The sequence below is a fragment of the Rattus rattus genome, chromosome 4, assembly GCF_011064425.1.
Source record: "Rattus rattus isolate New Zealand chromosome 4, Rrattus_CSIRO_v1, whole genome shotgun sequence".
In the NCBI taxonomy this organism is placed as follows: domain Eukaryota; kingdom Metazoa; phylum Chordata; class Mammalia; order Rodentia; family Muridae; genus Rattus; species Rattus rattus.
The window spans coordinates 74,466,085-74,490,487 of record NC_046157.1 but is presented as its reverse complement, the minus strand read 5'-3'; the positions used below and the strand labels follow the sequence as shown (position 1 = coordinate 74,490,487).

At 36.2% G+C, this 24,403-nt stretch overlaps 1 pseudogene; it reads right to left on the bottom strand.

Annotated features, from left to right (window-relative positions):
• LOC116898390 overlaps positions 1-24,403 on the bottom strand; it is a 77,040-nt pseudogene that overhangs the window by 25,074 nt on the left and 27,563 nt on the right.

The window sequence follows — 24,403 nt, the reverse complement described above, 5'->3', positions numbered from 1 at the left end:
GTCCAAAATGCAGTTTTCAGATCTAAAAGCATTCAGATCTAAAAGCTAAATATATCTCTGAAAGAGAAAGAGAGCAGAGAGGGGTCACATAAAAATGATGAACTTCTGGTTTCTAATTCACCATTTTGACCTGAGAAAAATGTCCTCTGGGAATGTTCTTTTACAAGCAGTACCTGAATTTTTAAATAAATAAATAAATAAATAAATAAATAAATAAATAAATAAATAAAATTGTTATTTTCCTGATATAATTGTTATCTCAGAGGCTTAAATTGCCCTTTATAGTTCTTTTTGAACACTGGCTAGCTGCTTCAATTCAGTTGTTCTGGTTCAAAACTTGTCTCCAAGCTGACTGATTCAAATTGGCTTCTGTAAGCTTCTTACTGAGTTGCTCTGCTTGGAAAAACTGCCACGTTTCCCACCATGACAATAATGGACTAAATCTCTGAAATTGTAAGCCAGCTCAAATTAAAGGTTTGCCTTTTTAAGACTTACGTTGGTCTTCCAGTTTCTGCCTGTGCCCAGAGGTGACCCAGTCCTACAGCTCTCTGTACACAGATCCCCTTGGGAAAGAATGGGGCTTTCAGAAGTGCAGAAAATATTGAAAGCACAGGGAAGATCACCAATTCTGCTCACATTTCTTGCCCAAGAGGAGCCAGCATGGAGCCCTCTGGACACAGGAACCAAGGAGCAGACTGAGACAGGATCCTTCCAGTTTCCTCCTGCACCTAGAGCTGACACTGTGACACAACTCTCTGTATCCAGATCACTCTGGGAGAAAGCATGTTTCCAGGAGTGCTGACACACAGGCTTAGAGGAGGATCAAGATACTGCCAGAGAAAGAAAGACCAGCAAAGAACAGAGATAACCAGATGGCAAGAGGCAAGCATAAGAAAGTAAGCAACAGAAACCAAGAATACTTGGCATCATCAACAAAGCAAATAATGAAGATAGAGTATGTTAAGAAGGACATAAATAACTCCCTTAAAGAAATACAGGACAACACAGGTAAATAAGTAGAAGCCATTAAAGAGGAAACACAAGAATCTCTTAAAGAATTACAGGAAAACATAACCAAACAGGTGAAAGAATTGAACAAAACTACCCAGGATCTTAAAATGGAAATAGAAACAATAAAGAAATCACAAAGAGAGAAAACTCTGGAAATAGAAAAACCTAGGAAAAAGGTTCATAGATGCAGGCATCACCAACAGAATATAAGAGATAGAGGAAAAATCTCAGGTGCAGAAGATACCATAGAAAACATTGATGCAACTGTCAAAGAAAATGTAAAACTCAAAAAGTGCCTAACCCAAAACATCCAGGAAATCCAGGACACAATGAGAAGATCAAACCTAAGAATAATAGGTATAGAAGAGAGAAAAGATTCCCAAATTAAAGGACCAATAAATATCTTCAACAGAAATATAGAAGAAAACTTCCTTTACCTAAAGAAAGAGATGCCCATAAACATACAGAACTCAAAATAGATTGGACCAGAAAAGAAATTCCTCCCATCACATAATAGACAAAACACCAAATATACAACACAAAGGAAGAATATTAAAAGTATTAAGGGGAAAAGGCCAAGTAACATATTAAGGCAGATCTATTGGAATTGCACCAGACTTCTCACCGGAGACTATGAAAGCCAGAAGATCCTGGACAGATGTCATACAGGCCATAAGAGAACACAAATAGCAGTCTAGGTTACTATATCCAGCAAAACTCTCAATTAATAAAGATGGAGAAGCCAAGATATTCCATGACAAAACCAACTTTACACAATATCTTTCCGTAAATCCAGCCATTCAAAGGATAATAGGTGGAAAAACTTCAACATAAGGAGAGAATCTATACCCTAGAAAAAGCAAGAAACTAATCTTCTTGCAACAAACCCAAAAGAAGAGAGGCACACAAACATAATTTTACCTCTAACAAAAAAACCAAAAAAACCCCAAAAAACAACAAAAAACAAAACAAAACAAAACAGGAAGCAACAATCACTATTCCTTAATATCTGTTAACATCAATGGATTCAATTCCCCAATAAAAAGACATAGACTAACAGACTGGATACATAAAGAGGACCCAGCATTTTGCTGCATACAGAAAACACATCTCAGTGACAAAGACAGACACTACCTTAGAGTAAAAGGCTGGAAAACAATTTTCCAAACAAATGTTCCCAAGAAACAAGCTGAATTAGCCATTCTAATATTGAATAAAATCGACTTTCAACCAAAAGGCATCAAAGACATAAGGAGGACACTTCATATTCATTAAAGTAAGGCCCACCAAGATGAAGTCTCAATTCTGAACATCTGTAGTCCATATGCAAGGGCACATACATTTATAAAAGAAACCTTACTAAAGCTGAGAGCACACATTACATCTCACACAATAATAATAGGAGAATTCAGCACCCCACTCTAGGTAATGGACAAATCATGGAAACAGAAACGAAACAGAGACATGTAGAAACTAGCAGAAGTTATAAGCCAAATGAATTTAACAGATATCTATAGAACATTTTATCTTAAAACAAAAGAATATACCTTCTTCTCACCACCTCATGGTACCTTCTCCAAAATTGACCACAAAACAGGCCCGAACAGATACCAGAAAATTGAAATAATCCCATGCATCCTATCAGATCACCATGGACTGAGGCTGGTCTCTAATAACAACAAAAACAACACAAAACCTGCATACACATGGAAGCTGAACTTTACTCTACTCAATGATATCTTGGAAAAAGAATAAATAAATAAATAAATAAATAAATAAATAAATAAACTAAAGACTTCTTTTAGAATATTAAAAAAATGAAGACACAACATACCAAACTTATATGACACAAGTGCTAAGAGGAAAACTCATAGCTCTGAGTGCCTCCAAAAAGGAAACAGGAGAGAGCATACACTAGCAGACTGACAACACATTTTAAAGCTCTAGAACAAAAGAAGCAAATACACTCAGGAGGAGTAGATGGCAAGAAATAATCAAACTCTTGGCTGAAATCAACCAAATAGAAAGAAAGAAAAAGAACAATACAAAGAGTCAACAAAACCAGGAGCTGGTTCTTTGAAAAAAATCAAAAAGATAGCTAACAACCTTAGCCACACTAAGCAGAGGGCACAGGGAGTGTATCCAAATCAACACAATCATGAATGAAAAGGACGACATAAGGATAGAACCAGAGTAAATTAAAAAAAATCATCAGATCCTACTACAAAAGCTTATATTTAACAAAACTGAAAAGTCTGCATGAAATGGACAATTTTCTAGACAGAAATTTTAAATCAGGATCAGATAAACCATCTAAAAAGTCTCATAACTCCTAATGAGATAGAAGCAGTTATTAAGTCTCCCAACCAAATAAAGCCCAGGACCAGATTGCTTTATTGCAGAATTCTATTAGACCTTCATAGAAGACATAAATCCAATACTGTCTAAACTATTTCACAAAATAGAAACAGAAGGAACACTACCCAATTCCTTCTATGAAACCTTCCTATGTAGTTTAGGCTTATACCTAAACTACAAAAAGACCCAACAAAGATAGAGAACTTTAGGCCAATTTCTCTTCTGAATATTGACATAAAACTACTTAGTAAAATTCTCACAAACCAAATCCAAGAACACATCAAAATGATCATCCATCAAGAAGGCCTCATCCCTGCATCCCTGGATGGTTCAATATATACAGAAATCCATCAACATAATCCACTATGTGAGCAAACTCAAAAAAACAAACAAATAAACAAACAAAATGATCATCTCATTAGATACGAGAAAGCATTTAACAAAATTCAATCCTCTATGTTAAAAGTCTTGGAAAATATCAGTAATCGAAGGCCCATACCTAAACATAGTAAAAGCTATATACAGCAAAACACTAGCCAATATCAAACTAAAATGGAGTAATCACATTAAATCAGGGACTAGACAAGGCTGCCTACTCTCTCCATAACTATGCAATATTGTACTCGAAGCCCTAGCCAGAGCAATCAGACAACAAAAGGAAGTCAAAGGGATACAAATTGGAAAGGAAGAAGTCAAAATATCACTATTTCAGATGGTATGATAGTGTACTTAAATGACCCAAAAGTTCCACCAGAGAACTCCTAATCCTGTTAAAACTACTTCAGCAAAGTGGCTGGATGTAAAATTAACTCAAACAATTCAGTATACTTCCTCTATTCAAAGGATAAACAGACTGAGAAAGAAATTAGTGAAATGACACCCTTCAAAATAGTCGCAAGTAATATAAAATACCTCGGTGTGACTCTAATGAAGCAAGTGAAAGATCTGTATGACAAGAACTTCAAGTCTCTGAAGAAAGAAATGGAAGAAGTCTCAGAAGATAAAAAGATCTGCTGTGCTCATGGATTATCAGAATTCATATAGGCCCTCTTGCCAAAAGCAACGTAGATTCAATGCAGTCCCCATCAAAATTCTAATTCAATTCTTCCTAGAGTTAGGAAAAGCAATTTGTAAATTTATTGGGAATAACAAAAACATAGGATAGGGAAAACTATCCTCAGTAATAAAAGAACTTCTAGGGGAATCACCATCCCTGACCTCAACCTGCATTACAAAGCAATATTAATCAAAACAGTATGGTATTGGTACAAAGACAGGCAGATGGATCAAAGGAATAGAATTGAAGACCTAGAATTGTAGACCCAGAAATGAATCCACACGCCTATGGTCACTTGATCTTTGACAAAGGAGCTAAAACCTTCCAGTGGAAAAAAGGATATCATTTTCAACAAATGATGCTGATTCAACTGGTGGTCAGCATGTAGCAAAATGCAAATTAATCCATTCTTATTGCCCAGTACAAAGCTCAAGTCCAAGTGGATCAAGGACCTCCACATCAAACCAAATACACTCAACCTAATAGAAGAAAAAGTGGGGAAGGGCGTTGAACACAAGGCACTGGGGAACATTTTCTGAGCAGAAGAGCCTGGGCTTATTTTCTAAGATCAAAAATCAACAAATGGGACCTCATAAAATTGCAAAGCTTCTGTAAGACAAAGGACACTGTATTAGGACAAAACAGCAACCAACAGATTGAAGAAAGATCCTCACCAATCATATATCCTGTGGAGGGCTAAGATTTAATATATAGAAAGAACTCAAGAAGTTAGACTCCAGACAATCAAAAACCCTATTAAAAATATGGTACAGAGCTAAACAAAGAATTCTGAACTGAGGAACACTGAATGGCTGAGAAGTACCTAAAGAAATGTTCAACATCCTTAGTCATCAGGGAAATGCAAATCAAAACAACCCTGAGATTTCCCCTCATACCAGTGAGAATGGCTAAGCTCAAAAATTCAGGTGAGAACAGATGCAGGGGAGGACGTGGAGAAAGAGAAACACTCCTTCATTGTTGGTGGGATTGCAGACTGGTACAACCACTTTGCAAATCAGTCTGGAGGTTCCTCAGGAAATGGACATGGTACTACCTGAGCATCCAGCTATACCTCTCTGGGGCATATACCGAAAAGATGCAAAAATTCTTTACTATGTTCATAGCAGCCTTATTTATAATCACCAGAACATGGAAAGAACTGAAATGACCTTCAATAGAGGAATGGATACAGAAAACATGGTACGTTTATACAATGGAGTACTACTTAGCAATCAAAAACAGTGACTTCATGAAATTCATTGGCAAATTGATGGAACTACAAATATCATCTTGAATGAGGTAATCCAATGGTGTGCACATACACAGACATGCCTCCCCGCAGATGTGGTTACACATGGTATGCATTCACTGATAAGTGTGTAGTAACCCAAAGCTAGGATTACTCAAGATACAATCCACAGACCACATGAAGCTTAAAAAGGACAACCAAAGTGTAGATGCTTCAGTTCTTCTTAGAAGAGGAAACCAAAATATTCATAGGAGGACATATGGAGATAAAATATAGAGCAGAGACTAAAGTAATGACCATTCAGAGACTGCCCCACCTGGGCATCCAGTCCATATACAAACCAAAAGCAAACACAGTCACTATTGCTGATGCCAAGAAGTGCATGCTGACAGGAGCCTGATATAGCTGTCGCCTGAGAGGCTCTGCCAGAGCATGACATAGACAGATGCTGGCAGCCAACCATTGGACTGAGATGGGGGTCCCCATTGTATTGGAGGAGTTGGAGAAATGAATGAAGGAGCTGAAGGAGTGTGCAACCCCATAAAAACAATACCAGAGCTCCGAGGGACTAAACCACCATCCAAAGACTACACATGGACAGACCTATGGCTCCAGCTGCATATGTAGCAGAGGATGGCCTTGTTGGGCACCAATGTGAGGAGAAGCCCTTGGTTCTGCCAAGGCTGGACATTCCAATGTAGGGGAATATCAGGTTGGGTTGTGGGAAGGGGTTTGTGGATGAGTGAGGAACACCTTCATAGAAGAAAGTGGAGGGGGTGGCATAGGGAGTTTATGGATGGAAACCAGGAAAGGGCATAGCATTGAAATATAAATAAAAATATCCAATAAAAAATAATCAACAAAGAAAAAAGTTAAGAAACAAAGAAACAGACAAAGAGGTAGTAGAGCAATACGATTCTGTTCTCACTGCTTCTTTTTCCAGATACGAAGTGACCTCAAGCTCCTGTCACAATACTCCATGCCAAACTGAGCAAAATAAATTCTTCTTTCCCGAAAAAAGGAAAAAGGAGTTATGTTGGTTGTGGTGTCTTTCCCCAACAATGGAAACTCTAACCTCAGACAATATTGAACTCATACATGTTCTTTGTATTCTCCCGTAGGAATTGTATGTTGTCTAAATCTTGCACTGGAAGTCCTCTGCTTGTGCAGTCTTTTGTGGTAATAGTTTTCTGGTCACTCTTTCTTTTCCCTATCTAAATGCCTTGTAGGTATGAGAAAGCCTTACTCACCTCTTCAAGTATATGTTTCTGTTCCTATATCAATTTCCACACCTAGATATGCCATTGTTTTCTTTAGTTCCTCTCAATTTACTTGAAACTGTCTTCTCTCTTTTTCTTTCTGTTCTTGTTATGCATAGTTGTTTCTAACTTGTAGCATATATGTGCAATAATTAATACACAACAGAGGTATTTTAAAGGTGAAGAAAGATACTTGATAGGCAATATAGTATTTAATTTATTGAAAGTAGATTTTTTTGTATCATACATTCTCACCATAGTTACCCCTCCTTTCACTACTCTCAGCTTCTCCCTTCCCCTCTCCTCTCCCTACGTCCACTCTCCTTATAATTCCTTTAGGAAAGAACACACACACACACACACACACACACACACACACACACACACAAAAAAAAAAACATGAAAAAACAAGATACAATAAAACAAGGCAAAAGCACATATTATCGAAGCTGAACAGGGCAATCTAAGAGGAAGAAATTAGCCACAAGAGCAGGAAAAATAGCTCAAGACATACCTCTTGAATTAAAGGGACTTCTCATCAAAATGTTAAAAGATAAACAGTTTTTGGGTAGAAGGTCAGTTAACACCATTAATTTGATATTTAAGTATACTCATTTTTATGTTTGAGTAAGATACCTGACATTCTGGGACACTGGTAACAAGGTCTCGCTCTCATCTGGAATCCTATGCCTCGCTTCAGACACTACTTCCAAGTGTGGAATGAATACAACTTCCACTAAGGAACAAGTAACCTTAAACAGAGACATCAAAATGCTAATACAAATCATGTCAGTTTTATTTCTCATAAATACATAGTTATATATTTCAATTTATTATAATAAAATACCAGATGCAACCAATGTAAAATGAATCAAGCTGCTTTCTTTGGCCCATTTTCCTGCTTTACCCTTTGGGTGTTTGGCTCTGACAGACAGGTAAGCTCCACCCTGTGGAGCTAGGCTACCCACAGAAGTGAGACAGCAAAGAGGAAGGGATTGAGAGCTTCACTCTCTTTTGTGACGACTCGGTCTCTCAATGTTTCCACTGCCTTACAGCAGTGCAAAGTTGAGGCGAAAGACTACCTTCTATAAATAGACCTTTGGGGAACTAGAGAGCAAACTAAGGAACGATTTACAACAATTCTAGAAAGAAAAAGATAGATTTACAGAGATTCTAAGTTTATAAATTCTCAGAATGTAAGAGAGGATGGTTTTTAATGTCTTCATCCAGAGGATTAATCTCTGTTAATTATCAGCTAAGAAGAGACCTAAAGTCCTGCAAACCAGCCTAGCAGCAGTTGGTTGAAGAACGTAGGAAGGCAGTCCTATGGTAAAATTATGAGCTACTGTAGAACAAACAACTAAAAAAGGGCCCATGGGTCTGTGAGTTTTTCACAGACCAGTTCATATTTTACCAACATAAATCTGCAATTTGTACCAGTCTGTTTAAAACTTTTCTAAAAGTCAGCAGTGAGTGACATTTTAACTGTGGTGACTTCAAATTCCTGCATCAAGTGTGCAAGATATCACTTTCCTCTTACAACTCACTTATATATTATCCAGTGTCTTAAGTTTTGCTCACTTCTTTCTAGTCAGTTAAAAAAAGTTTTACTTTCATTTGTTTTACACTATCTGCTTCGAAGAGCCGTGTTTGTCAGGGTTTAAGGTTTGGATTGTTCTACAGCCCATGCTATGTAGTTCTATGGTGTTAACTTAATTCTTTCGTAAGAGTAATTTTTTATTCTTGACAGTTCTACCCACTGCTTGAATAACATCTCCTCAATCATATAATATATAAACCTGTGGTCTTAAATAGCTTACTAGATATATTCTATGTGGATGCCCATAGAAGATTTCAGTTTCATGGCTCTCTAGGTCAAAGTTATCTTCCTCTCTAAAACTGTTCTTCCTTCCTTCCTTTTCCTTGAAGTTAATGAAATCACTATTCAGTAAGTCACCCAGGCTAGGAAACCTCATTAGGATGCTCACCTCATCCATTTATCTCATCTCTCACAATCAGTCAGTCAGCACCTCTTGCTAATTCTAACTCCTGCATATCTTTAAGATCTGTCTTCTGCTTTCCCTTCTCAGTGCTACCCCCCTGCTTCAAGGTTCATCATCCCTTTTTCCGGGATAACCATGGCGTCCTAACATTTTTTTCTGACCACTCTGGCATGCTTAAAAATACTTTGGTCTTCCACGAATCTTTTGCATAATTATACATGTTGTGTTTCTATAGCATAAATCAAATCCATTTCAATTTTACTTTAAAAGCTGCATTTGCAGAATTGTAGAAATAGTTTATAAGGTCTAATATAGGTTGAATCTAAATTAAGAACAATTATATTTTCTGGGGAAAAGGGGGGAATTTTTATCCAATAGAAAAAATATGGAAGTCAATAAAAGGCACTACTTAACTAATTTTGTGTGTTAGATTTTATTATTTTTAAAATCAGTCCTTTAATTTTATGTTATTTAAGGATGTTAATACCTGTACTCATTGTCCACTTTGCATTTCCTTAGATTGAAGCTATCATGTAGTTACTTTTTCTATCCCATATATACACATACACACATATCTATATAATTTACATTGAAATGTACATGCATATGTAGATGCTGCTTAAGCAACAATCCAAGGGAAACAATATTTATGACTTCATGAGAATTTATGAATTCATTAAAATGAGCCTAAACTATCTAATTAGAAGTATTTTTTTTTAGAAAGAACTCTTGGGGTGCATTAAAAAAGAGCGAAAATTGTTTGTAATCAGCACTTTCCCCCTTAATGAATAGGGCAATGAGTTGGTATTAAAATGTGCATTTATAAATAGGATTCTGCAAGCATGTGACATTACACACCTGCCCGGTAGCTTTAAATTGCAAATGCAAGTTTTTTCTTGTCTTTTTCTATTTTTGTATATATTTATAGAAATTGATCAAATTATTTTTCATATGTGATAAAACTTCTATTTCTTTCTGTTATTTAAAATGGCAACCCCTCTGCTAAACATCAAGAGACAAAGTAGTTTTGGTAAAACAAAACGTCGCTTATTAGGTAAAAAATTAATGGTATATTGTAACCTAATAAGTTATCATTCTTCTATCTATCTATCTATCTATCTATCTATCTATCTATCTATCTATCTATCAGAATAATTTTAAAATATTACTTATGCTAAGATGCTTGTTTTAATAACTCATTTTCTTCCCGAAAATTTTTAAAAATAATTCTAGGTTTTTGATTTACACATCTTGAGTGAGTCCAAATGCAAACTGAAGAAATATAGTTTCTACAAGAACACTGAACACTGATTTAAACCAAAGTCAAGTCAGTCTGCCACGATTTCCCTCCAATAAAATTGAGAAGAAACTAAAATAAAAATATATGTTTTGAAAATTATTATAAGGCATTCTTAGTGTCCATCTCTAATCTCCTGGGTTCACCATAACATGAAGATCTGTTCAGCTTTTCAGTCTTATCTTTGGAACTAATTTTATCTGTGAAAAGCATTCTCATATAAGTATTTTTTAACATTACAGAGCAACAATGACTAGAGCAGATTATTTGATGATTTATTAGTTTGGAGACTGACATGCAACTTATAAATGACCCTGTTCCTCCGCATAGTTGTAGCAGTAATTGTTAAAAAATGAAATGGTTTCTTTTATCCAGTGCTAGTGCCAGCACTGCATGGCCACATGGCATCTACGGGATACTTTCATCTCAGTCAGCAAAGCATCTCACCCACTAAGCTCCATCCCATCTCACACTGCCAATGGCTACTCTCTGAGCCTAGCAGCAATCTCTCTACCCATCTAGTTCCCAAGGCGGGTCGCTGCCATTCAATCTCTTGAACTCAATTAAATTGCCACATGAAAGAACACACCACACAACAACCCCTGAACCAATTGATAAGATAACATTTGCCCCTCAAGACAGCACAAAATCCTGTACACACCCATCTCTTAAAAATATTCATTGCAACCTGTAACTATGTGCAGAGAAGAATCTTAACATCTGCCGCCATGTTCTCCCAGCTCCTCCTCTTGCTATGGCTCCCTCTCCTTTTTCTCAAAATTTTTTCCCGCCCATCCCTCCTTCTCCTTCAATGACAGGCCTTGTTCTATGCTGTACCTGTCTTCCTGCATAAAGACATCAACCTTCACATAGTGATTAAAATATAACCTGAAATCGATGCTGCTCATTGGTATAAGCAATGTGCAATACCCTTTAGGAAAATAGACAGGTAAAGAGTGCATCTGTGTGATTCTTTCATTTAATGTTGTAATAGATGCTACTTAGCGATCTATAGGGTTGTTTTAGGTGTATAAGGAGAGTGAGTGATGTTATAGTGAACAAACACCCATTTCTTCCTCCTTTTTTCAGAATATAGATCTCATAAAAAATATTGGGTTTATAAAAAAGACTTTAGTAGTACAAGTGCTTTAAAAATTCTTATTCCCTTGAAGAAGGTGTTTGTATTTGGAAGTAAATATAATCCTTCTTTTAAAATCATATGTAACTCTAACAATTTAATCATTATTCACTTTTCAACTTAATGTTTTTCTTGAACAAAGTTGTGTTTAATGTTATAAATTCAGGAAGAGTTGATGTGGGTCGAGGGGGTCTTGTAACATGGTTCCTTCTAACTTGACTCACAATAGTCCCTCTCAGGTGAAATTCATGTTTATAAGATACATAAACACAAACAAACTGAAGTGACTAAGCAGAGCTCGGCCTAGTTTCAGAAGAATGGATAGAGATCATGAGTTGGTAAAATGACAACAATTTCATACAGTCCACTGCAGATACAATACAAATAACTCCTAAAATTTATGAAAAATGTATTATTTAATAAACTGGTAAATGATAACAAGAAACACAAATTGTGCAGTTTTTGCATGAAAATATTGACCAAATTAATTTATTTCATATTTCTGTGAGAAAGCTGATTGTTTCAAGCTCTAGTTGTCAGAATCACTTGATGATGAGTTTGGTGTAACCTGTAGTAATTGTTATATATAGTTATTCATACTTGTTTATAGTTATATTATTTATAGTTAGCAACTTCGTTCTCATTTTTCTGCCTTAGAACACTTGTGCATGTGGACTGAGACACATATAAGCTTATCTCAATGCTGCTTTACCAACAAAATGTACCCTGTGCCTCACTACCCAAAAATGGAATACCAGTGGGTAAGACGTCAGTATAGTGATTTCTATACAACATAGAAAATGAAAAATCTAAACACATACACTGCAAAACAAATGGATTTCAATATAAATTCAAGGTCATTCTCCAAAATAATAGATTTCTGAGTGAGATAATTGCTTCTCTTACATATTTAACTTTTATTTTCCTTTTAACATGGCATGCAATGTTTGTCTGCCTGCTTTCTCTGTGTTCCATGTTTCAGAATTTTAAACCAATGCATAAAAAGTAACCATAATGATGAACACGTTCGAGGCACTAAGAAGAAACCCAATGGAGGCATTTTCCTATGGAATTTGCTTAAGAGTTCTTTTCAAAACCTTAGGATTCCCCCTATAATTTCCTCTTTCAATCAACAAATCCTGCCATCTCAAAGTTTCATTGTGCCTAGATTTTATTTTATTACCAAAGTAAATTAATAAAGGAGCCAATAACTTATGGCCTCTTTAGAACTGGTAAATACTCCCTATACTGATAAAAGATTGGCAACACAGACATTTTTATTGGTGTTGATAATATTGTCAGTAAGGAAATATAGCAGGATTGATAGCACAGGCATTAATGGAGGTTATATCAGTGGTGACTGAGATAAGTAAACTGTGAAAGTAATATTATCAATGATCACTATTGCCTTAATCGTGAGTATAGAGGGAAAAGAAGATGATTCTATGTATAAAGGTGCATGCAACTAACTTGGGCAATTTGATTGTGATTTTCCTGACACACGTGGAGGAAAGAGAATTAATGATCATAATTTGTTCGCTTGCATCTATATGCTTAAACATGCCTAAACACATGCATATATACATGTATAAAAAAAGCACGAAAATGGCAGGTAGATTAGGGCAAATGCTACAGAGTACCTTTTCTGGGTAAGTTCTTAAAGTGCATGAAAAAGTCACTGGGAATTCCCAGTACAACAAGCTATTTTAAATTGTTTTCTTAAAAAAAATCTGATTGAAGTAGCATCAGATTCTGGAGAGGCTACTTCTAGTGATTATCAATATGATACATATTTTAAATATTTTTACTTTATCAATATTTATCTATTTTTTATACCTGAGTCATGATACACTTACAGATTATATATGTATAAAATGTAGGTTCTATAAATATAAAAGCATAAAATTATGTAAACATGTTTGTGTATCTTGATTTTATATCATGAAAATGTGCAAAATATTTGAGTGCTTAGTGAACAAAATATAAAATAAAACCGGCAGCCAAAGAAGACTTGTGAATACTAAATCAATTTATGGATGACGTTTGAAATATATTTATAAGTCAAGATGTCACTGGTGAAATTGGGAATTTAGAGAAAGTATAATTTGTTGCTGAATATGAAGTGGAAAGTTTCTTGTCTAATAATTCATTCTGAAAGGACACAAGAGTAAGCCAAGCATTGGTTGAAATAGCCTGTCTTACTTTGAGCTGCTATAAACAATTATAATTCTCTTAGCTTGTAAACAGTAGTTCTTGTAAAAGTAACTTTTATTTGTCAGGTGTAATTGTCATCTCTGAGAGTTACTGCTGAACAAGCTTAGCCTTTTTTCTTTCTGAACTCTGGCTGACTGGTTCAACTTAGCCATTCTGGCTGAAAACTTCAGTCCAGCTTCTCCGGATGTCTGAGTGAAATTTTCTGCTTGGCTTCCTACTAACTTTGGAAATCAGTGCTAATCTTTTGGCTAAATCTCATTCTCTGGCTCCTTCTGTCCTCATGTGTGTCTAGCTTGTTCTCTCTGCAGTCCGTCTCTGTAAGACTGTTCCAATAAAACTGTTGTTTCTCTCTCCCTTTCTGTAGCTTATCTTTTTCTCTGTTCTCATCAGAGTTGGGCATATTTTATCTCTGACTCATTCTTTCAAGCCTGTCTCTGATTGAAACTTTATCTGCCCCTCAATTAGATGTCACTTTCAAAGAAGGCTGCTGTTTTCTATAAACTAAACTTACTTTCATTGTTTGGGTGTGTATGAAGGGCATGTCTGTATTTCAACCAGATCATAACTAGAATCCTGAGCATGATTGTACTCCAGCTGGATCACATAGACATAGAAGGTGTTTCGATGTGATCCTTTGCCAAAGCAGCCATGTTGCTGGATTAAAATTTCTCTACAAGTTCAGAAGAGTGGTATTCAAGATTGCAGTATCACCAGGCCAAAATTTCTGGTGAGGAGCACTTTCCCAGCTTCAGAGTACTGTTGACTTGCAATCTCAAAGCCCAGAGAGAGTATTGGGGTTACCTCCTAAGACTCCACTTCTAAGTCCCTTACCTGATGTAAAAATGTCTGCCCCATGAAGAGTATAGCGTCCTTTGATGAGCTTGGTTTTCCATGGCTCCAGCTGCACATGTAGCCGAGGATGGCCTTACCTGGCATCAGTGGAAGGAGAGTCCTTTGGTCCTGTGAGGGCTCGATGCCCCAGTGTAGGGGAATGCCGAGGTGGTAAGGTGGGAGTGTGTGGGTGGGTGAGGGAGCACCCTCATAAAAGCAGGGGAAGGGTGATGGGATAGGGAGGAGAAACCAGGAAGGGGGATAGCATTTGTTTGAAATGTAAATGAATAAAATAACCACATTTTTAAAAAAAGAAGCTTGGTTTTCATAGCAAGAAATTTTGCTCATAAGCCTAGGCAACAGAATTGGGGAGGAAGAGAATAAAACTATATGAACAAAATAACTTTTATGTGATTCTGAGAGACTCAATAAAATATTAAAAACTATTCAGGGCAAAATCAATATAAAATGAAAACAAAAAATCTTTTTTCACAATCGATGTCTTTCAGAATTATGCCTTCATTATTATTATTACTCATTCAATATTCTTCTCAAACTCATTTCTACCTCCCGGTTTATCCAATTTTATGTTCTCTCCCTCTTTTTTAAAGTCTGTTGTGACCAAATTGTGTTGATCAAAATTTCTGTTGTGTGGTGCCATTTACTGGTACGTGGCCTACCTAGCAGGAATCATACATTTATAGAAAGTTGACTCTTCCCCTCCCAAAAGCTATTACATACCATAGCTTCTCTGCTGAGGGTTGACTCTCACGACCATTTTAAACTGCCGATGCTCAGAATCTGTCTGGCGTGAGCCTGTTCTGATGCATTCAGTCACAATCCAGATGAGTAAATGCATATTGTTTCTGTCAAGAAAACACCGGGGTTTTTTGGTTTGGTTGTTTGTTCATTTGTTTGTTTCTTTAGTCTTCTATCACCTCTGGCTCTTAGACTTTTAGACTCTCTTTCTGTCTCCTCTTTCACAATATATTCCTGAGTCATGGGAGGGAAGGGTGATTATATATATATATATATATATATATATATATATACACATATATATGACTTCTCAGTCTTTTATTCTTTGAACCTAGACCACTTATTGGATACTGTTAATTTCCATCAATAGTGGGAAAATTCTTGGTAAAGCTTGAAGTACAAACTAATTTATGGATATCACTTGGCAGAATAATCATAGTCGGTTTTCCTCTTAGGTCTTATGAGTCATACAGCCACAGGTTCCTGGCCTTAATGGTGCAAGTATGGGTTCCATATTGTAGCAGGCCTTAATTACAGTCATAAAGTAGTTATATCTACAACATTCATGCCACTGTTGCAATGGAGAACATATCTTCATATGAGTCATTATTGAAGCTTAGATTGTTTGCAGCTTCCTAAGACTAATGATTTCTCTTCTTTGATAACATGTACAATATATTCTAGTACTTTGATGATTTATATATGCTTGGCCCAGGGAGTGGCACTATTTGTAGGTGTGGCCCTGTTGGAATAATGTAACCTTGTTGGAGTAGGTATGTTACTGTGGGCATGGCCTTAAGACCCTCACCCTACCTGCCTGGAAGTCAGTCTTCTACTAGCAGCCTTCAGATGAAGATGTGGAACTCTCTCAGCTTCTGCACCAGGCCTGCCTGGATGCTCCCATGTCCCCGCCTTGATGACACCAGACTGAACCTCTAAACCTTTAAGCCAGCCCCAATTAAATGCTGTCTTTTATAAAATTGCTTTGGTCGTTTTGTCTGTTCACAGCACTAAAACCCTAAGACAAGCACCATGAAAGCTACTCTATAAGGATCAGCCTTCCAGGTCAGTCTCCTGATTTCTCCTTGGTCTATGACTCAAACATGTGGTGCATTCAGCATCAGGATCTTACCATGCAGTTCTTGAGAGTAACAAAAGCAACCACCTATAATATTTGGGGTTTGTGGATTTGAGTGGTCCACAACTCAAACAAACAAACAAAACAAAAAAGAGTCAATCTTTTCATGGTATTGAAGCTTTTGTTTACTAGCATGTAGGATAAATCTATTTAAACTATTTGTAAATGTGTATATACAGAATTTTAAGAAGCTTCTATAGTATTAGATATCTGTATTAGTTTTGAAGAATTTTCAATAAGTATTTCATGCAACCAATGATGGTTGTCTTTTCATTTTATAGATCTTCATAAATTATGATCCTAACTGAATGGCAGGAGTTAGCTCTCTAGTTTTATAATTGTAAGTCACTATAATCACATTGCCTTTGTTAATGAAGATGCTAATAGAACTCCATAGTAAAAATATCTGCTCTGAATTTCAGATTTCTATCGGAATGAGAGGAATAGAATTGAAAAAAGCAAAAGTTATTCCCATTTGATATCATTTCATATTATTAAATACCCATGTAAGTCCAAGGGAAATATGACAATTCTGTAAGGATATATCTATATATAGATATAAAAATTATATTAAATAGAAACAATACAAATGAAATAAAATAGAGACAGAATTAAAGTAGGAATTTCAAGATCTCTTACAATAAAAGCATATTAAAATAATCATAATTTTCTCATGTTATATTCCTCTTCTGGTGATCTAAAAAGATTGAGTATTTCTTTTAAATTTCCTCTACTTAAATAATTGTTTATGATAAATTTCATATAATGGTTAATAATTTACATTGGAAACATTGTGTTTTTTGAAAGGCAGAATATCTTGATGTACATAAAAATCCATCTGGAGGGGGATGGGAAAAAAAGAATCCATCTGGATATTGTATATGGTAAATTTTAAACATAACTATGAATGTGCATATGCTAGCAATAAACTTTTATATACATATTTATTTAGAATATATTGCATTATATTGAGTACATCTTTTTATATCTGTATACAATTATGGATATAATAGCAATTATGTCTCAATAGCATTTAAAAATTAAAGATTGTCAATTACCGACAAAATAGAAAACTACCAAAGTATAATACTTCAATGTCTACGTTAACATTAAAGATATTTATCAAAATTTGTTCTTATACAGTCAACTTTGGTTTATATTCTTAAAAAATTTTTACACTGTGATTAATTTCTATAATATGATATAGATAAATATTAGTAGTAGTACAATTTTCCCAAGGGAAAGCTGTAGCATAAGAGTTGATTTTCCATTTACTTCAACAAACTTCAATACAAGCCAACAACAGCTATTAGGAGGTGTATGTCCTTCATTAACGGGTGTCATGTCAAGCTTTTTTTAATTGACTAAGGTGGACAAGAGTTTTGGAAATGATACAGAAGAAACCTAGAAAAATATTTATCAATAGTGTTGCGTAAACCTAGGAATCTGGTTAAAAATTTGAGGAAGGTAGACTGGCCCATACTTATTTTCTTAATTTGATTTCCACACAGATAAAAGATAATAATCATTTTCCCAATGGTCCAAAGTGGCTGATGCCTATAATGACAACTCTTTGGAGGTTAAAACCGGAGGATTCCCGAGTTTAGTGTCATCCTGAGCTAATGAAAGAACTCCGGAATGTCTGAGCAACATATATAAATCCTCTTTCAAATTAAAACACTGTATAAGAAATTAATTGTAAGTAGTTTTTTCCAAAGACCTTACAATGTCATAATATAGTAGCCAAAATAAAATTGTTATCACAATCCTTTCAGTCAAAACACATAAAGAAACAAACAACAACAAAAAACTAACCATCTAATAACAAATAACAAAAGATCAAGGAGAAAAAAAGACATTTGCCTTTGTGCTACAATTAAACTATTAAAGTAACCATTGCTGTATCTTGAATAATGTATCAGTACTCAATTTAAAATAGAACAAAATTCACTTATCTCCTTATGGAAAGGTTTGAAAACAAAGAAGCATACAATATATTTCAATAAGGTAATATAGTGCAATATTACATAATTAGCATGATGTTGGCATAGCTGAATCCAAACAAATATGGAAGGAAAGAAAGCATAATATATCTAGAATTTGAAAAGCAGTAAATGGAGTTCAGCAGGAGGAAGAAAGGCAGAAACATTGGAGCATGGTCTGTCAGCTAGACTAATGCATTTATTCCTAGTTTCTTTATTGTCTCCCTATTTGAATACCCTGACAAAGAGCAACTTAAAAGGGAAATGGATTTATTTTGCATTATAGTTTCAAAATGGAAATAGTCTATTAAAATAGAGGAGGTTCATGAGGTTAGCCCATTGCATTTCATTCGCATAGAGAAAGAAGAGAAGAGAAGAGCAGAAGAGTAGACAAGAGAAGACACGAGAAGAGAAGACAGAGAGAAAGGTGGAGCAGAGGGAAATATAGGGCAGGATATAGAGAGAGGGAGGAAGAGATAGAAAACAAAAGAGGACAAAGGGAGTGAGAAACAAAGATAGGCAGAAAGAGACAGAGAGCAAACAATGAAATCACAGCTACATATCAAAGCCTGCCCCCAAAGATTTACCTCCTTCAGCAAGACTCCTCCTTCCTAAGTTCCTATATAGCTTTTCCAAATAGCATTATTGACTGGGGACAATGAGGAAAATGCATGACCTATGGGGAAGATTTCTCATTCTAACTGCATCCAGCAATAAGCAGTAGAGAAGACAGACTTATTTCTGTTTGTTTATAAAAATAGGGAACAAATGTAATGCCAGTTTGTTTGCTTTAAGAAAGTTTAAGAACCAATACGTCATCCCCAGTCCTACTTCTATAGTATAGCCAATGCGGTACCTCAGAGTCTCAAAACTTCTTACCTATACGCCAGGATTTGGAAATAACTAACATGGAATAACGTCATTTAAATGAGGGCATAAATCATAGCAAGGTCTTGAGAATCATGTACAAAGCCTTACCAGAAATGAATCAATAGTCATAATCATCATAATAAATTGTCAAAGGTAACGACTGGTTGTACATCCTTCCCAATCTGCAAAATGCCCATTGGCAAGTAGGAAGAGAGACACAGTGGTATGTATGACGGTGACGAATATCTTATTATGAGCAAAATCAGATAAACCTTGGTGGAGATTCAAGATGCTAAGGAGACAAAGAGCATGTGGAACTCTATCTAGAACTACATGCAACAAGGTATGTCGGCTTACCCTGAATTAGGCAAGTAACCTTTTAAAATTTCCATGCTATGCAAATGTCTAAAAAGCTCATCTTACGTGGCATAAGACCTAAATTCTTTGTACAAGGGAATTTAAGGTAACAAATTACCTCTCTGTTCCTGTACTAGAGACTAAATAGTCAGTTTAGACCATGAGTTATACGGTTGCAAAACTCTTCTTGAAACTTGAGAGATTTCCACTTAACCAGTGGAGAAAACCTTAATCCCAATAACGTCAAATGACTATATATGATTTACCTCTTGCTATGTCTCTGAATTGCCAGCCTCATACTACTGGTAGTGTAAGAAGGAGCTGTAGATACAAGCTTCACCAACAGAATACAAGAGATGGAAGAGAGAATCTCAGGAGCAGAAGATTCCATAGAAATCATTGACTCAACTGTCAAAGATAATGTAAAGCGGAAAAAAGCTACTGGTCCAAAACATACAGGAAATCCAGGACTCAATGAGAAGATCAAACCTAAGGATAATAGGTATAGAAGAGAGTGAAGACTCCCAGCTCAAAGGACCAGTAAATATCTTCAACAAAATCATAGAAGAAAACTTCCCTAACCTAAAAAGAGATACCCATAGGCATACAAGAAGCCTACAGAACTCCAAATAGATTGGACCAGAAAAGAAACACCTCCCGTCACATAATAGTCAAAACACCAAACGCACAAAATAAAAGAAAGAATATTAAAAGCAGTAAGGGAAAAAGGTCAAGTAACATATAAAGGCAGACCTATCAGAATCACACCAGACTTTTCAGAAACTATGAAGGCCAGAAGATCCTGGACTGATGTCATACAGACCCTAAGAGAACACAAATGCCAGCCCAGGTTACTGTATCCTGCAAAACTCTCAATCAACATAGATGGAGAAACCAAGATATTCCATGACAAAACCAAATTTACACAATATCTTTCTACAAATCCAGCACTACAAAGGATAATAAATGGTAAAGCCCAACATAAGGAGGCAAGCTATACCCTAGAAGAAGCAAGAAACTAATCGTCTTGGCAACAAAACAAAGAAAAGAAAAGCACACAAACATAACCTCACATCCAAATATGAATACAACCGGAAGCAATAATCACTATTCCTTAATATCTCTCAACATCAATGGCCTCAACTCCCCAATAAAAAGACATAGATTAACAAACTGGATACGCATAACGAGGACCCTGCATTCTGCTGCCTACAGGAAACACACCTCAGAGACAAAGACAGACACTACCTCAGAGTGAAAGGCTGAAAAAGACTTTCCAAGCAAATGGTCAGAAGAAGCAAGCTGGAGTAGCCATTCTAATATCAGATAAAATCAATTTTCAACTAAAAGTCATCAAGAAAGATCAGGAAGGACACTTCATATTCATCAAAGGAAAAAAATCCACCAAGATGAACTCTCAATCCTAAATATCTATGCCCCAAATACAAGGCACCTACATACATAAAAGAAACCTTACTAAAGCTCAAAACACACATTGCACCTCACACAATAATAGTAGGAGATTTCAACACCCCACTCTCATCAATGGACAGATCATGGAAACAGAAATTAAACAGAGACGAGACAGACTAAGAGAACTCATGAGCCAAATGGACTTAACGGATATTTACAGAACGTTCTACCCTAAAGCAAAAGGATATACCTTCTTCTCAGCTCCTCATGGTACTTTCTCCAAAATTGACCATATAATTGGCCAAAAAACGGGCCTCAACAGGTACAGAAAGATAGAAATAATCCCATGCGTGCTATCGGACCACCACGGCCTAAAGCTGGTCTTCAATAACAATAAGGGAAGAATGCCCACATATACGTGGAAATTGAACAATGCTCTACTCAATGATAACCTGGTCAAGGAAGAAATAAAGAAAGAAATTAAAGACTTTTTAGAATTTAATGAAAATGAAGATACAACATACCCAAACTTATGGGACACAATGAAAGCTGTGCTAAGAGGAAAACTCATAGCGCTGAGTGCCTGCAGAAGGAAACAGGAAAGAGCATATGTCAGCAGCTTGACAGCACACCTAAAAGCTCTAGAACAAAAAGAAGCAAATACACCCAGGAGGAGTAGAAGGCAGGAAATAATCAAACTCAGAGCCGAAATCAACCAAGTAGAAACAAAAAGGACCATAGAAAGAATCAACAGAACCAAAAGTTGGTTCTTTGAGAAAATCAACAAGATAGATAAACCCTTGGCCAGACTAACGAGAGGACACAGAGAGTGTGTCCAAATTAACAAAATCAGAAATGAAAAGGGAGACATAACTACAGATTCAGAGGAAATTCAAAAAATCATCAGATCTTACTATAAAAGCCTATATTCAACAAAACTTGACAATCTGCAGGAAATGGACAATTTCCTAGACAGATACCAGGTACCGAAGTTAAATCAGGAACAGATAAACCAGTTAAACAACCCCATAACTCCTAAGGAAATAGAAGAAGTCATTAAAGGTCTCCCAACCAAAAAGAGCCCAGGTCCAGACGGGTTTAGTGCAGAATTCTATCAGACCTTCATAGAAGACCTCGTACCAATATTATCCAAGCTATTCCACAAAATTGAAACAGATGGAGCACTACCAATTCCTTCTATGAAGCCACAATTACTCTTATACCTAAACCACACAAAGACCCAACAAAGAAAGAGAACTTCAGACCAATTTCCCTTATGAATATCGATGCAAAAATACTCAATAAAATTCTGGCAAACCGAATCCAAGAGCACATCAAAACAATCATCCACCATGATCAAGTAGGCTTCATCCCAGGCATGCAGGATGGTTCAATATACGGAAACCATCAACGTGATCCATTATATAAACAAACTGAAAGAACAAAACCACATGATCATTTCATTAGATGCTGAGAAAGCATTTGACAAAATTCAACACCCCTTCATGATAAAAGTCCTGGAAAAAATAGGAATTCAAGGCTCATACCTAAACATAGTAAAAGCCATATACAGCAAACCAGTTGCTAACATTAAACTAAATGGAGAGAAACTTGAAGCAATCCCACTAAAATCAGGGACTAGACAAGGCTGCCCACTCTCTCCCTACTTATTCAATATAGTTCTTGAAGTTCTAGCCAGAGCAATAAGACAACAAAAGGAGGTCAAGGGGATACAGATCGGAAAAGAAGAAGTCAAAATATCACTATTTGCAGATGATATGATAGTATATTTAAGGGATCCCAAAAATTCCACCAGAGAACTACTAAAGCTGATAAACAACTTCAGCAAAGTGGCTGGGTATAAAATTAACTCAAATAAATCAGTAGCCTTCCTCTACACAAAAGAGAAACAGGCCGAGAAAGAAATTAGGGAAATGACACCTTTCATAATAGATCCAAATAATATAAAGTACCTCGGTGTGACTTTAACCAAGCAAGGGAAAGATCTGTACAATAAGAACTTCAAGACTCTGAAGAAAGAAATTGAAGAAGATCTCAGAAGATGGAAAGATCTCCCATGCTCATGGATTGGCAGGATTAATATAGTAAAAATGGCCATTCTACCAAAAGCGATCTACAGATTCAATGCAATCCCCATCAAAATACCAATCCAATTCTTCAAAGAGTTAGACAGAACAATTTGCAAATTCATCTGAATAACAAAAAACCCAGGATAGCTAAAACTATCCTCAACAATAAAAGGACTTCAGGGGAATCACTATCCCAGATCTCAAGCAGTATTACAGAGCAATAGTGATAAAAACTGCATGGTATTGGTACAGAGACAGACAGATAGACCAATGGAACAGAATTGAAGACCCAGAAATGAACCCACACACCTATGGGCACTTGATTTTTGACAAAGGAGCCAAAACCATCCAATGGAAAAAGATAGCATTTTCATTCAACTGGAGGTCAACATGTAGAAGAATGCAGATCGATCCATGCTTATCACCCTGTACAAAGCTTAAGTCCAAGTGGATCAAGGACCTCCACATCAAACCAGATACACTCAAACTAATAGAAGAAAAACTAGGGAAGCATTTGGAACACATGGGCACTGGAAAAAATTTCCTGAACAAAACACCCATGGCTTATGCTCTAAGATCAAGAATCGACAAATGGGATCTCATAAAACTGCAAAGCTTCTGTAAGGCAAAGGACACTGTGGTTAGGACAAAACGGCAACCAACAGATTGGGAAAAGATCTTTACCAATCCTACAACAGATAGAGGGCTTATATCCAAAATATACAAAGAACTGAAGAAGTTAGACAGCAGGGAGGCAAATAACCTATTAAAAAATGGGGTTCAGAGCTAAACAGAGAATTCACAGCTGAGGAATGCCGAATGGCTGAGAAACACCTAAAGAAATGTTCAACATCGTTAGTCATAAGGGAAATGCAAATCAAAACAACCCTGAGATTTCACCTCACACCAGTGAGAATGGCTAAGATCAAAAACTCAGGTGACAGCAAATGCTGGCGAGGATGTGGAGAAAGGGGAACACTCCTCCATTGTTGGTGGGGTTGCAGACTGCTGCAACCATTCTGGAAATCAGTCTGGAGGTTCCTCAGAAAATTGGACATTGAACTGCCTGAGGATCCAGCTATACCTCTCCCAAGGGCATATATACCCAAAAGATGCCCCAACATATAAAAAAGACACGTGCTCCACTATGTTCATCGTAGCCTTATTTATAATAGCCAGAAGCTGGAAAGAACCCAGATGCCCTTCAACAGAGGAATGGATACAGAAAATGTGGTACATCTACACAATGGAATATTACTCAGCTATCAAAAACAATGACTTTGTGAAATTCAGAGGCAAATGGTTGAACTGGAAACTATCATCCTGAGTGAGCTAACCCAATCACAGAAAGACATACATGGTATGTACTCATTGATA